Source organism: Macaca thibetana, chromosome 19, assembly GCF_024542745.1.
Source record: "Macaca thibetana thibetana isolate TM-01 chromosome 19, ASM2454274v1, whole genome shotgun sequence".
Taxonomy (NCBI): domain Eukaryota; kingdom Metazoa; phylum Chordata; class Mammalia; order Primates; family Cercopithecidae; genus Macaca; species Macaca thibetana.
In genome coordinates, this window is record NC_065596.1 from 34,440,569 (window position 1) to 34,452,353 (window position 11,785).

Genomic DNA, 11,785 nt, shown 5'->3' on the forward strand with positions numbered 1-11,785 from the left:
TATAATAAATTGATTAGTTTACTTGAGATGGAGTTTCACTCTTGTCACCCAGGCTAGAGTGCAATGGCAGGATCTCTGCTCACTGCAACCTCCACCTCCCAGGTTTCAGTGATTCTCCTGTCTCAGCCTCCGGAGTAGCTGGGATTACAGGCGTGTGCTACCATGCCCGGCTCATTTTTATATTTTTAGTAGAGATGGGGTTTTGCCAAGTTGGCCAGGTTGGTCTCAAACTCCTGACCTCAGGTGATCTGCCCGCCTTGGCCTCCCAAAGTGCTGGGGTTACAGGAGTAACCACGCCTAGCCCTGAAATTTAATACTCAGTCATGATTTAAAAGTTTCAGCATCAGAGAAGGGTATAAAGAAAGTAGCTTTTGGCTGGGCATGGTGGCTCACGTCTGTAATCCCAGCACTTTGGGAGGCCAAGGCAGGTGGATCATGAGGTCAGGAGTTTGAGATCAGCCTGACCAACATGGTGAAACCCTGTCTCTACTAAAAACACACACAAAAAATTAGCTGGGCATGGTGGCGGGCGCCTGTAACCCCAGCTACTTGGGAGGCTGTGGCAGGGAGGTGGAGGTTGCAGTGAGCCAAGATCACGCCATTGTACTCCAGTCTGGGCAACTGGTCTAAAAAAACAAAACAAAAAAAAAAACAAAGCAAAAAAAACAGGTATTTCCTTTTTTTTTTCTTTTTTGCCTTAATTTTTATGGACACAAATGAGATTTTCCTAAATTGATTCATAAGCTATAATTCTTTTTTTAATTTTTATTTTGAGACAGGGTCTCTGTCTCTTGGGCTGGATAGGGTGCAGTGGCACAGCCTTGGCTCACTGCAGCCTCAACCTCCAGAGCTCAAGGTGTCCTCCCACCTCAGCTTCCTGAGGAACTAGGACTACGCTCCTGGTTAATTTTTTAAGAATTATTTTTTGGCCGGGCACGGTGGCTCATGCCTGTAATCGTAGCACTTTGGGAGGCCGAGGCAGGTGGATCACCTGAGGTCAGGAGTTCGAGACCGGCCTGGCCAACATGGTGAAACCCCGTCTCTACTAAAAATACAAAAAATTAGCCAGATATGGTGGCGGACGCCTGTAATCCCAGCTACTCAGGAACCTGAGGCAGGAGAATCACTTGAATCCGGGAGGCAGAGGCTGCAGTGAGCTGAGACCGCACTCCAGCCTGGGCAATAAGAGCGAAACTCCGTCTCAAAAAAAAAAAAAAAAAAAAAAAAAAAAAAAATTATTTTTTGTAGAGTCAGGGGTCTCACTATGTTGCCCAGGCTGGGCTCAAGCAATCCTCATGCCTCAGCTTCTCGAAGTGCTGGGATTACAGGCATGAGCCACCACGCTCTGCCAGCTATGATAATTTGCAGGAGAATAGGGACCTCTTTGAGAGACAGATAAAAGCTACGGACCCCCAGAAAAAAAATACTCATACTCACACTATTTTGTACATAATTTCAGGGGCTTCACTGACATCCCGTTAGCTCTTCCAGAATGCCTTGGATTTGTGATTTGGAATCACAATCTCAGCAATAGAGAGATCACTAACTGTGTCCTTCCTCCCCTTCTACAGATGAGAGAATGAGAGAAGGAAGGTGCAGAGAGAACCAAGGTTTGGCTCCGGGTTCCTTGGGGAGGCAAAGAAGAGCCGGAGCTGGAACTCGGGCCACCTGGCTCCCCAGCGTTGGAATATTTCCACTTCACCCTGAATGAGGACGTTTAAGAAACGCTGATCGACGCTTCCTGGTACAGCAGGAAGACATGCCACCACCACTCTGTTCCTCTTGAGGAAACACAAAGGCCCCAGCTGTTGTTGATGAGAAACACTCAAGCACCTGGGAAAAACCACACACTCAGGATATGAGGCAAGGAGAAGGGTTGGATAGGGACAAGAGGTTGGAACTGGCTGCATAGAGGGTGGAGACCCTAGAATATGTATCCACTCATTCTGTGACTCATTCATTTATTTGTTTATTCGTTCATTCGTTCATTCATTCATTTGTTCAGCAACCCTGGACCGAGGACTCCTGTCCATCAGAGCTAAGCTGGGATCTAGGGGACACGGAAGTAAATCAGACCCGTGCCTGTCCTTGAACAGCTCCTGCACTAGTGCGGAGAAGGCCGACCGCGTGTCAATCACAAAGTAGCGTTGCTGTGGCTTAAGGGAGCCAGTGCAAGCAGGGTGGAAGCACTGATGTAGACCCTGATGCAGGCTTGGGACGTCAGAGAGGGCTTCCTGGAGGAAGGAGTGTGTAAGTTGAATCTCAAGAGTGGATAGTGCCAGATGCGGTGGCTCTGTAATCCCAGCACTTTGGGAGGCTGAGGTGGGAGGATCACTTGAGCTCAGGAGTTTGAGACCAGCCTGGGCAACATGATGAGACCCCGCCTCTACCAAAAATGCAAAAAAAATAGCCGGGCATGGTGGGGCTTGCCTGTGGTCTCAGCTACTGGGGAGACTGAGGTGGGAGGATGGCTTGAGCCTGGGAAGTCAAGGCTGCAGTGAGTCAAGATTTTGGCGCTACTCTCCAGCCTGGGTGACAGAGCAAGACCCTGTCTCAGAAAAAAAGAGTGGATAGAGGGTTTGCCCTATGACTGAGAGATGGAAGGGAATTCAATGGAAGGAGACCCAGGAAACCCTCAGAACAGGAAGGAGCTGGGAATGGTAGGGAAGAAAACTTCAGTCTGCCGGAGGCAGCAATGGGGGTGGCATACGATGAGACTGGTGCTCTTAGCAAAAGGACATAGGTGAGGAGCTTAGATTTGCTCCCAAGGGCAATAGGGAGACATAGGAGAATTTTATTTTATTTTATTATTATTTTTTGGGAGATAGAGTCTTGCTCTGTTGCCCAGGCTGGAATACAGTGGCACAATCCTGGCTCACTGCAACCTCCACCTCCCAGGTTTAAGTGATTCTTCTGCCTTAGCCTCCCAGGGAGCTGGGATTACAGGTGTGCGGCACCACGCCAGGCTAATTTTTGTATTTTTAGTAGAGACGGGGTTTCACCATGTTGACCAGGCTGGTCTCGAACCCCTGACCTCAAGTGATCCGCCTGCCTTGGCCTCCCAAAGTGGTGGGATTACAGGCATGAGTCACTGCACCTGGTGAGCTCTGGGTCTCACAAGGCTGAATTTAAGATGCCGGCTGGCTGTGTCCTCTGCCGGGGATTTGGCTAGGGAGAGAACCACTTCTAACCTCCCACAGGTTGAGCAGAATTCCCTGTAGTTGTTTGACTGACGTCTCTGTTTTCTAGTTAGCAGTAGCCACTTACTCTCAGGTCTTTGCCATGATAAGACAGTTTGCTTCCTCAAGGTTCTCAGGAGAATCTCCTTTGCTTTGGTTCTTTCTGATGTCTTGATCCTTTCCTAAGAGATCACCTGATTAGGTCAGGTCCACCTGGGATAATTTCTTTATTAATTAAGTCAACTGATTAGGGACCTTAATTATATTTACAAAATCCCCATACCTTGCCATATAATGTCACATAATCACGGGAACAGCATCACCTCCTAGCGGCAGGTCTTGTCTACGCTCAAGGGAAGGAGATTCTCTCAGGGCTGTACGCCAGGGGGTGGGAATCTTGGAGATTATTTTAAAATTCTGCCAATCACAGTTGGAAGTGAGGACTGAGGACCTTCTCAAGGGAAGGGATTAGCAAACCTATCTCTAAGTCTGCAGGCTCTAGGTCTCTGGGTCAAGCCCAGCAGAGGCCTTGGCTAATGTAAAATGAATACATGAGCAAATGTAGAAATGAGATATTATAAAAGCTCACAACCTGCTTCTTTTGTGACACCCCTTCTGAAGAGGCCTTCCATGAGGTGAAGGAGTGATCAGTGGGTTCAATACTCCCATCTTCTCTTTTCCTTTCTTTTTCTTTCTTTTTTTTTTTGAGACAGAATTTCACTCTTGTTGCCCAGGCTAGAGTGCAGTGGTATGATCTTGGCTCACTGCAACCTCTGCCTCCCAGGTTCAAGCGATTCTCCTGCCTCAGCCTCCCACATAGCTGGAATTACAGGCAGGCACCATCGTGCCCAGTTAATTTTTACTTTTTTTTTTTTTTTTTTTTTTTTTGAGGCGGAGTCTTGCTCTGTCGCCCAGGCTGGAGTGCAGTGGCGCGATCTCGGCTCACTGCAAGCTCCGCCTCCCGGGTTCCCGCCATTCTCCTGCCTCAGCCTCCCGAGTAGCTGGGACTACAGGCGCCGCCACCACGCCCGGCTAATTTTTTTGTATTTTTAGTGGAGACGGGGTTTCATTGTGTTAGCCAGGATGGTCTCGATCTCCTGACCTCGTGATCCGCCCGTCTCGGCCTCCCAAAGTGCTGGGATTACAGGCTCGAGCCACCGCGCCCGGCCTAATTTTTACATTTTTAGTAGAGACAGGGTTTCACCATGTTGGCCAGCCTGGTCTCGAACTTGCAACCTCAGGTGATCCGCCTGCCTTGGCCTCCCAAAGTGTTGTGATTACAGGCGTGAGCCACCGCACCCAGAAATACTCCCATCTTTCAAAATGAAATCAAGAGATACTATCTCATTCCTTAAACTCATTCCACAAGTTCACTGCTAGGTATGTGCCCAAGAGATATGAAAACATATGTCCACACAAAAATGTGCACACAAATGTGCACAGTAGCATTATTCATAGTAGCCAAAATGTGGAAAAATCTCAAATGTTCATTCACGAATGGATTCATAAAATGTGATATCTCCCTCTATACCATGGAATATTATTCTGCCATAAAATGGAATGAAGTACTGACTCATGCTACAACATGGATGAACCTTGAAGACATTACTTACTTAGCCTGAAAGCAGCCAGACACAAAGAACCATAGGTTGTATGATTCAATTTCTATGAAATGTCTAGAATAGGAAAATCTATACTGACAGAAAGTACATTAGTGATTGCCTAGAGCTGGGGTGTGGGTGCTTAGATTGGGGGCGAAGGCTAAGGAGTACGCAGTATCTCCTTGGACTAATGAAGATGTTCTAAAAGTGATCTGAAGTTGATGATTGCACAGCTCTGTACAACTAAAAGTCATTGAATTGTACACTTGAAGTGGGTGAATTGCATGATATGTGAATTCGATCTCATTAAAGCTGTGAAAAAAAGATATACTCTTTAGTTGTTGAAATAAATCATGATTTAATCATGCATGACTTAGTGTCACAAAATTACCAATAGAAGAACAAACACTTGGCCGGGCGTGGGGCTCACGCCTGTAATCCCAGCACTATGGGAGGCCGAGGTGGGCAGATCACAAGGTCAGGAGATCGAGACCATCCTAGCTAACACAGTAAAACCCCATCTCTACTAAAAATACAAAAAAATTAGCCAGGCGTGGTGGTGGGCGCCTGTGGTCCCAGTTACTTGGGAGGCTGAGGCAGGAGAATGGCGTGGACCCGGGAGGCGGAGCTTGCAGTGAGCTGAGATGGTGCCACTGCGTTCCAGCCTGGGCGACAGAGCGAGACTCTGTCTCAAAAAAAAAAAAAAAAAAAAAAAAAGAAGAACTAACACTTGAGGAAGAAGGGAAGGAAAAGTGAGGGCTGCATGAATCAATTTGTTATCTATTACAGAAAAAATATCTGTACATAATGTATAATTTTGATACATCCAAAAGAAAATCATTATTTAGGGATGTCAAGGCAAGTAAGATAAGAAATAGCTAAGAGTGTTAATAGACAACCGGGCACGGTGGCTCATGCCTGTAATCCCAACACTTTGGGAGGCCGAGGCTGGTGGATCACGAGGTCAGGAGTTCAAGACCATCCTGGCCAACATGGTGAAACCCCGTCTCTACTAAAAATGTAAAAATTAGCTGGGCATGTTGCTGCATGCCTGTAATCCCAGCTACTCGGTAGGCTGAGGCACAAGAATTGCTTGAACCCAGGAGGCAGAGGTTGCAGTGAGCCGAGATTGCGCCATTGCACTCCAGCCTGGTAACAGAGTGAGACTCCGTCTCAAAAAACAAAAACAAAAACAAGAATGTTAATAGATTTTCCAATAAGGAACAGGATTTGAGGTGGAACAGGCTACATTATTTTTATTATAGTCCCTTGTGTACCATTTGATTTTTTTCTTTTTTCTTTTTTAAACCATGAGCCTATATTGATTTGACTAGGAAATATATTTTCATTTAAAATAAAATAAAGAAGTTCCCCCCCCGTTGCTAATTCGTATAATTTAATAGTTCTCAACCAGGGGAGATTTTGTTCCCCAAGGGACATTGAGCAACGTTTGGAGACATTTTTGGTTGTCCCCAAATGCTATTTTTAGGGTGCTATTTGGAGGTGCTATTGGCATCTAGTGGATAGAGGCGAGGAGTACTGCTCAACGTTCCACAATGCACAGGACAGCCTCCACCACACAAAATTATCCATCCCAAATGTCGAGAATGTTGAGGTTGGGAAACCCTGGCTTTAAAAAATTATCTTCATAGTCATTCTTACCAGTGCAGTTATATCAGCACAGGCTCTGGAATTTGATGTTCTGACCAATTTCCTCCAATACAACTGACCTCCCAACCTCAGTTTTCACATTTTTAAAGTGGGGGCTGCTAAGAGAACCCACTTCTTTTGAAGATGGATACCAATGCCCTCAGGCTCCTTGGAGTCTGTAATATTAAATGTCCAGTTTATTTATTTTTTATTTTTATTTTTTTTGAGACAGAGTTTCACTCTTGTTGCTCAGGCTGGAGTGTAAGGGTTCGATCTCAGCTCACCGCAACCTCCAACCCCCCTCCGCCTTGGTTCAAGCGATTCTCCTGCCTCAGCCTCCCAAGTAGCTGGGATTACAGGCGTGCACCACCTTTCCCGGCTAATTTTGTACTTTTAGTAGAGGCGGGGTTTCACCATGTTGGTCAGGCTGGTCTTGAACTCCCGACCTCAGGTGATCCACCCGCCTCGGCCTCCCAAAGTGCTGGGATTACAGGCATGAGCCACTGCACCTGGCCTAAATGTCCAGTTTATATTGGTTATCACCATTGTTTGCTGATGTATCTCCCCCTCCCACTCTCCAGCAAAAGAGCAGAAAATAAACAACTTTCCTCAAACGAATTTCATTCCAGGCCTCTTCCCTTGGGGGCTGTTTCTTTGCTTCTAAACCAGGAGTGTTGGAATGCATGTCTAAACTTTCTCCCATGGGCGGGGTGAGAATTAAGTGAAATGACCTAAAGAAATTTCAGTAGGAATGTGAGATGCTGGGTACTGAAAGATATCACCCCTCCAAAGATATCACCCCTCCAGCAGGAGCAAACACTAGGTAAATAGATGTAGGGAATTTTTGTTTCTGCCAGCCCAGGAGGGTGCCGTAAAGGTGTGTTGGGTTACATGACTATGAATTTCACCTATTGTTGGCTGCCCTCCTCCCCCATCACCCCCTATTGTCTCAGAGCCTCAGGTTACTCATGGATCATATAGGAACATTGGTGTCCACACTGCAAAGATTCTGTAGGAATTCTGTAAGACAGTGAAGCTTGCCAACAGCCTCCAATCAGCCATGGGGCTAGTTCTTAGTTTCTGATAACATTTGTATGAAGATTGGTTCTTGAGTAAACGGCTTGCCTAGAGCCACATACAAGCCCACTTCCCTTCCGCGGTCATACTTGATTGGAGGCAGCTTCTGTGCCCTTTATAACCAAGAGCAACTGAGTTTAGAGGAGAAGAAGTGTTTTGTCCAAGGTCACACGATGCCTAGGGGGCATCCGTGAAATGTGGACCCAAGACCAAACTTTCAGACTCTCATCTCAGACTCTCCACCTCCAATTGTTCCACTCCCCCAACCTACTAGCTAGTTCTAGAACGGACAGATCCATGCTTCTCAAAACTGTTGCATAGACCCCTACCCAGTCCCAGACGGGTTTCTTTAAGACATATTTGCACCCAAGCTTCTCGCATTCTACTCTCCTTCCCAGCCCCAGCCCCATCTCGGGGGCATCTGACTTCACCCCTTCTTCCCCATCAGGTTTGAACTAGGGGAGGGGAGGGGGATGAGAAGAGAAAAGAAAAAAAAATTGTTGGTGAAAGTCAAAAGGCTTGTTAACGTTGTAAGTTTAATATTGTTTTATTTGGGGTGGTGGCGGCGAATCTTTGCCCTTGCCACTTGGAGGACGAGCGGTGGGAAGACCCCGGGAAGTTGTGCTTTCCCTTGGATTTTGGGAAAGGGGAGCATTCCTGGGGTCCTTTTGAAAAGGCCCTCCCCTCATTTCCGGCCGCCGCTGCCAGCCTTGGCTGGGCGCCTGGATCCTGTTGCTATGACGACAGGAAGAGGCGGTGGCGGCGGCAAGCGATGCTGAAGAGAGATGGAGGCTAGTGGGGGTGGGGGTGGTGGCATTGGAATGGGGGAGGGGGCAGGGATCCGGGGCTGGGGACGCGGGAGGGGGCGGGGGCAGGGGTATCCTTCATCTCTGACCTCCTCGGGGCATCTCAGCCTGACCCCTCTTCCGTTATTTTTTCCGGGCTTCCTTCGGGTGCCTCCCCAGTCTCAGTGTCTGCCTCTGTTTCTCTGGGTCTCTCTCTCTTCCTGTCTCAGTCCCTCTCCGGCTGTCTCTCTCTGGGTCTCCCTCTTCTTTTCCTGCACCTGCCTTTCTTTCCCCAGGTACCTTCTGCCATCCAGGCCTTTCTACCCTCAATTTCTTTCATTTACTATCTTGCTCCCCCGCTCCCTCTCCGCACCTTCTTCTCTCTTTAAAGCTTCCTTCTCTCTAGCAAGACCTTGCCCCTATCCCCAATTTCTCTCCCTCCCCGCTCTCCATTTCGTTCCCTCTCCCCCCGCTCTCCCCCATCCTCTCAGTCTCTCTCTTTCTGTCTGTCTCTCCCCATCTGTCCCTCCTCCCTCCTCTCTGGATGACTCTCTCCCTCTCTCTTCTTTCCTTCTGTTTCCCAGATCCTGACCCCCCCACCCACCAACTTACCCCAGCCCTCCCCCAGCCCCTCCCCCCAGCCCCTGGGTTTCTCTCTTTGGGTCTCTGTCCCTGTCCCCTTCTCTCTCTGGATATTTCTCTGTGTGTATCTCTCCAACTTCCTTCGGCGCCCAGCCGCTGCCTCCCCCAAATTTCTCCCTCCCCCATTTCTGTTTCGCGGTCTCTGTGTCTCTCTCTTTCTGTTTCTCCTCGTCTCTCTCTGTCTCTCTCCCTCCCTCTCTGGATCTCTCTCTTCTTCTCCGGCTTCCTTCTGCCACTCGACCCTGCCCCCCCTCTTTCCCTTCCCCCATCCATCTCCTCTCCGAGGCTCCCCATCCCTCAGCATCTCCCCTCCCCCTCCCTCCCTACTCCCTCCCTCTCGTCCTCCAGCTCCGCACTTTACCCAGCGACACGAGAACCAAATTGTCTCCTCACCTTTTTTTTTTTTAAATATATATATATATATATATCCCGACCCTCACTCCCTTGGGGCCCAGGCTCAGAGCTGCCCCTCAGCCCCAGCCTGGCCTCAGCACCCCCATTCCCCGTACGCCTCCTCATCTCCACCCCCCCTCCCCAACCAGGTCGGACGCCTGGGTCCCTCACTGCTGGGGGAGGGGGAAGCAGCGAGAATTGGGAGCCAAAAGGTTTTTCTGGGGGGGGTGCCAACAGAGGGGGCTCGACGTCCCCTCCTCCGTGCATCGGAGAGTTGACCTGTCGTTAACAGAGGTGAGACAGATCTTTTTATTAATCGGAGGTGGGTGGAGGTAGAATTAATGTTCTGTGACCCCCCCCCCCCCCCCCACGAATTCTGGAGAAAAGAGCTGGTCCCCTTCCTAAGAAGAAAGGACAGTGACCCCCTCATACCCGGAAGCTTTAGAATTGGGGGTCCCCTGCTTTCTTCTCCCTGGCAGCTGCTGAGCGATGGACTAACAGTCCCTAAAACCAGACTGTCCCCCAAATTGACAAAATGAAAAGATCTTCAAATCTTTTTTTTTTTTTGGACGGAAGGAGAATTTCCCTCCTTTCCCTCCTCTTCCCTTCCCCTCTTATCCCAGGCTGTTAGGGGACTGGGGTCACGGGCTTACCCTCATTGAAAGCAGAAATCTGTTAAGACAGGGTAGGTGGCCGTGCTGGTGGTGAGGGGGCACCAATTCAGGGAGAAGAGGCCAAGAGATCAAGAAGAGAGGAAACTCGGCATGCGGACAGAAAAGAGAGGAAGGGGCCGGTGCCCAGGCCGGGAGGCTGGGGGATGCCCCGTCCAGTGAGCTGCTGAACTGTGGCCTGAGGAAGGGCTGTGTGTGTGGGCAGACGGGAGTTGAGGTGGGGGAGGGAACACAACGTGTGGGGCACTAGGCCCAGTTGCCATGGAGACACCCCCCATAGACAACCTTTTCCACAGCCCCTTCTCGGAGCAGCCCCAGTCTGAGGCCAGCTGGTGGGGGGCAGTGGAGACCGGGAAGCAACCAGGAGACCAAGGTCACCCTGTACTACTGGTACCTAGGTTCTGGTTTTTGTTTTGTTTTTTTTAATCCCCCCTTCGTCTAAGGTTTCCAGACTCTTAACTCTAGTGGGTTTGGGGGAAGAAGTTGAAGCAGCAGTGGTGGAAGCAAGTAAGGAGTACATCCCCCGGAGGACAGTTGGGGTCAGGGGAGACAGGCAGGGCTGGGGGCATGGTGGTCGGTGGAGAATGTGGAAGAGAGAAATGAAGGAGCCACGGGGCAGCGGGTGCAGGCTGGAAAAGTATTCCCAATTGAAAAGAGAGTTGCAGTCTTGTGGGTCACATTTTTCGGAGGGACACAGTCTACTGGGGGGCTCTTTCTGCATGTGGAAGAAGATGAGGGGCTCCAGTGTGTGTTCCTGTACAGGTGAAATCCTAGAGGGGAGTACTGGGGGGCGTTCCCAAGAAGGGAAGCCTGTGGGGGCCTGCGGAGGGGATTTTCCTGGGCAGAGGAGAACTAGGAGTTCTACTGGTGGAGCAGGAGGAAGTGAGTCAAGGGAATTCTATATGATGGGAGAGAAGTTGGGGAGAATGCTTCCTGGTAGGTTGAAGAGAGAGTGGGGTTCAATGTGAGTTGAGGGGGATCTCGAGTTGGGGGAAACTGTCGGAAGACCCTGTGTGGTGGTGAAGGGCTACCAGGAGGGGATCTGGAGGCAGTGGGAGCTGCTGTGAGTGCAGAGGGGCGGGTGGGTGGATGCTGGGCAGAGTGGGGGTACACTGTGCTCCCTGCTATGGGAACACAGGGCAGAGATTGCGGTGCTCCTGAACGGAGAGACATTTGGGGTCTAGAGGAAGCCATTCTTGTGAGTAGAAAATGCCGTGAAACTCATGGAGGAAATTTTTCTTAATGGAGGAGAAAACGACGGTTATGACATGAGTTCGTTTAAGTTGTAGGGGGGAGGGTGGCGGGGGGGAAGATTTGGAAGACTCTTCTAAAGCAAAAGAGAGAGTGGGGGTTTTCCTGGAGTAAACGCATAGTATGGGGTGGGGGGTGAGTGGCTTGTGGGGAAACAGTGGAGGCTGTGAGAGGGAATGGGTTGGAGATGGGGGGCCCTCTTGCAAACCAGTGGGTCTAATGTTGGGTGCATTAGCATTCCCCAGGGAGCTTTTATAAACTTAGATGCCCAGGCCACACTGCAGACCAATCATGTCGGACTTTCTCAGGTGGGACTCAAACATCCGAATTTCTAAGGTCCTCGGGTGATTTCGAGGTGTGCTGGAGGCTGCTGGAGTCGGGAAGGGGGCTTCCAGTGAGAGGAGACTGACTGAGGGTGGCTGCTTATTCTGAGTTGCACAAACTGTGAGGGTCAGCTGGGATTTTCTTTGTCTTTTTCTTCTTCTCCTTTAAATTTTTCCTTTTTAGTTGAAGACAGATTGAGAGATGTATTTTTC

At 49.5% G+C, this 11,785-nt stretch overlaps 1 protein-coding gene across 3 annotated transcripts in view; it reads left to right on the forward strand.

Annotated features, from left to right (window-relative positions):
* Nucleotides 1–11,785, forward strand: part of NDUFA3 (NADH:ubiquinone oxidoreductase subunit A3) — a 166,078-nt gene that overhangs the window by 6,789 nt on the left and 147,504 nt on the right. Inside the window, exon 1 of one of the 3 annotated variants that reach the window (XM_050771959.1) lies at nt 11,303–11,308. The exons of the other annotated variants lie outside the window; for them this stretch is intronic. The gene's annotated coding sequence lies outside the window, so the exon portion shown is untranslated. Of the gene's footprint in view, nt 1–11,302; nt 11,309–11,785 lie in introns of those variants that run through there. 3 annotated transcript variants of the gene reach the window in all.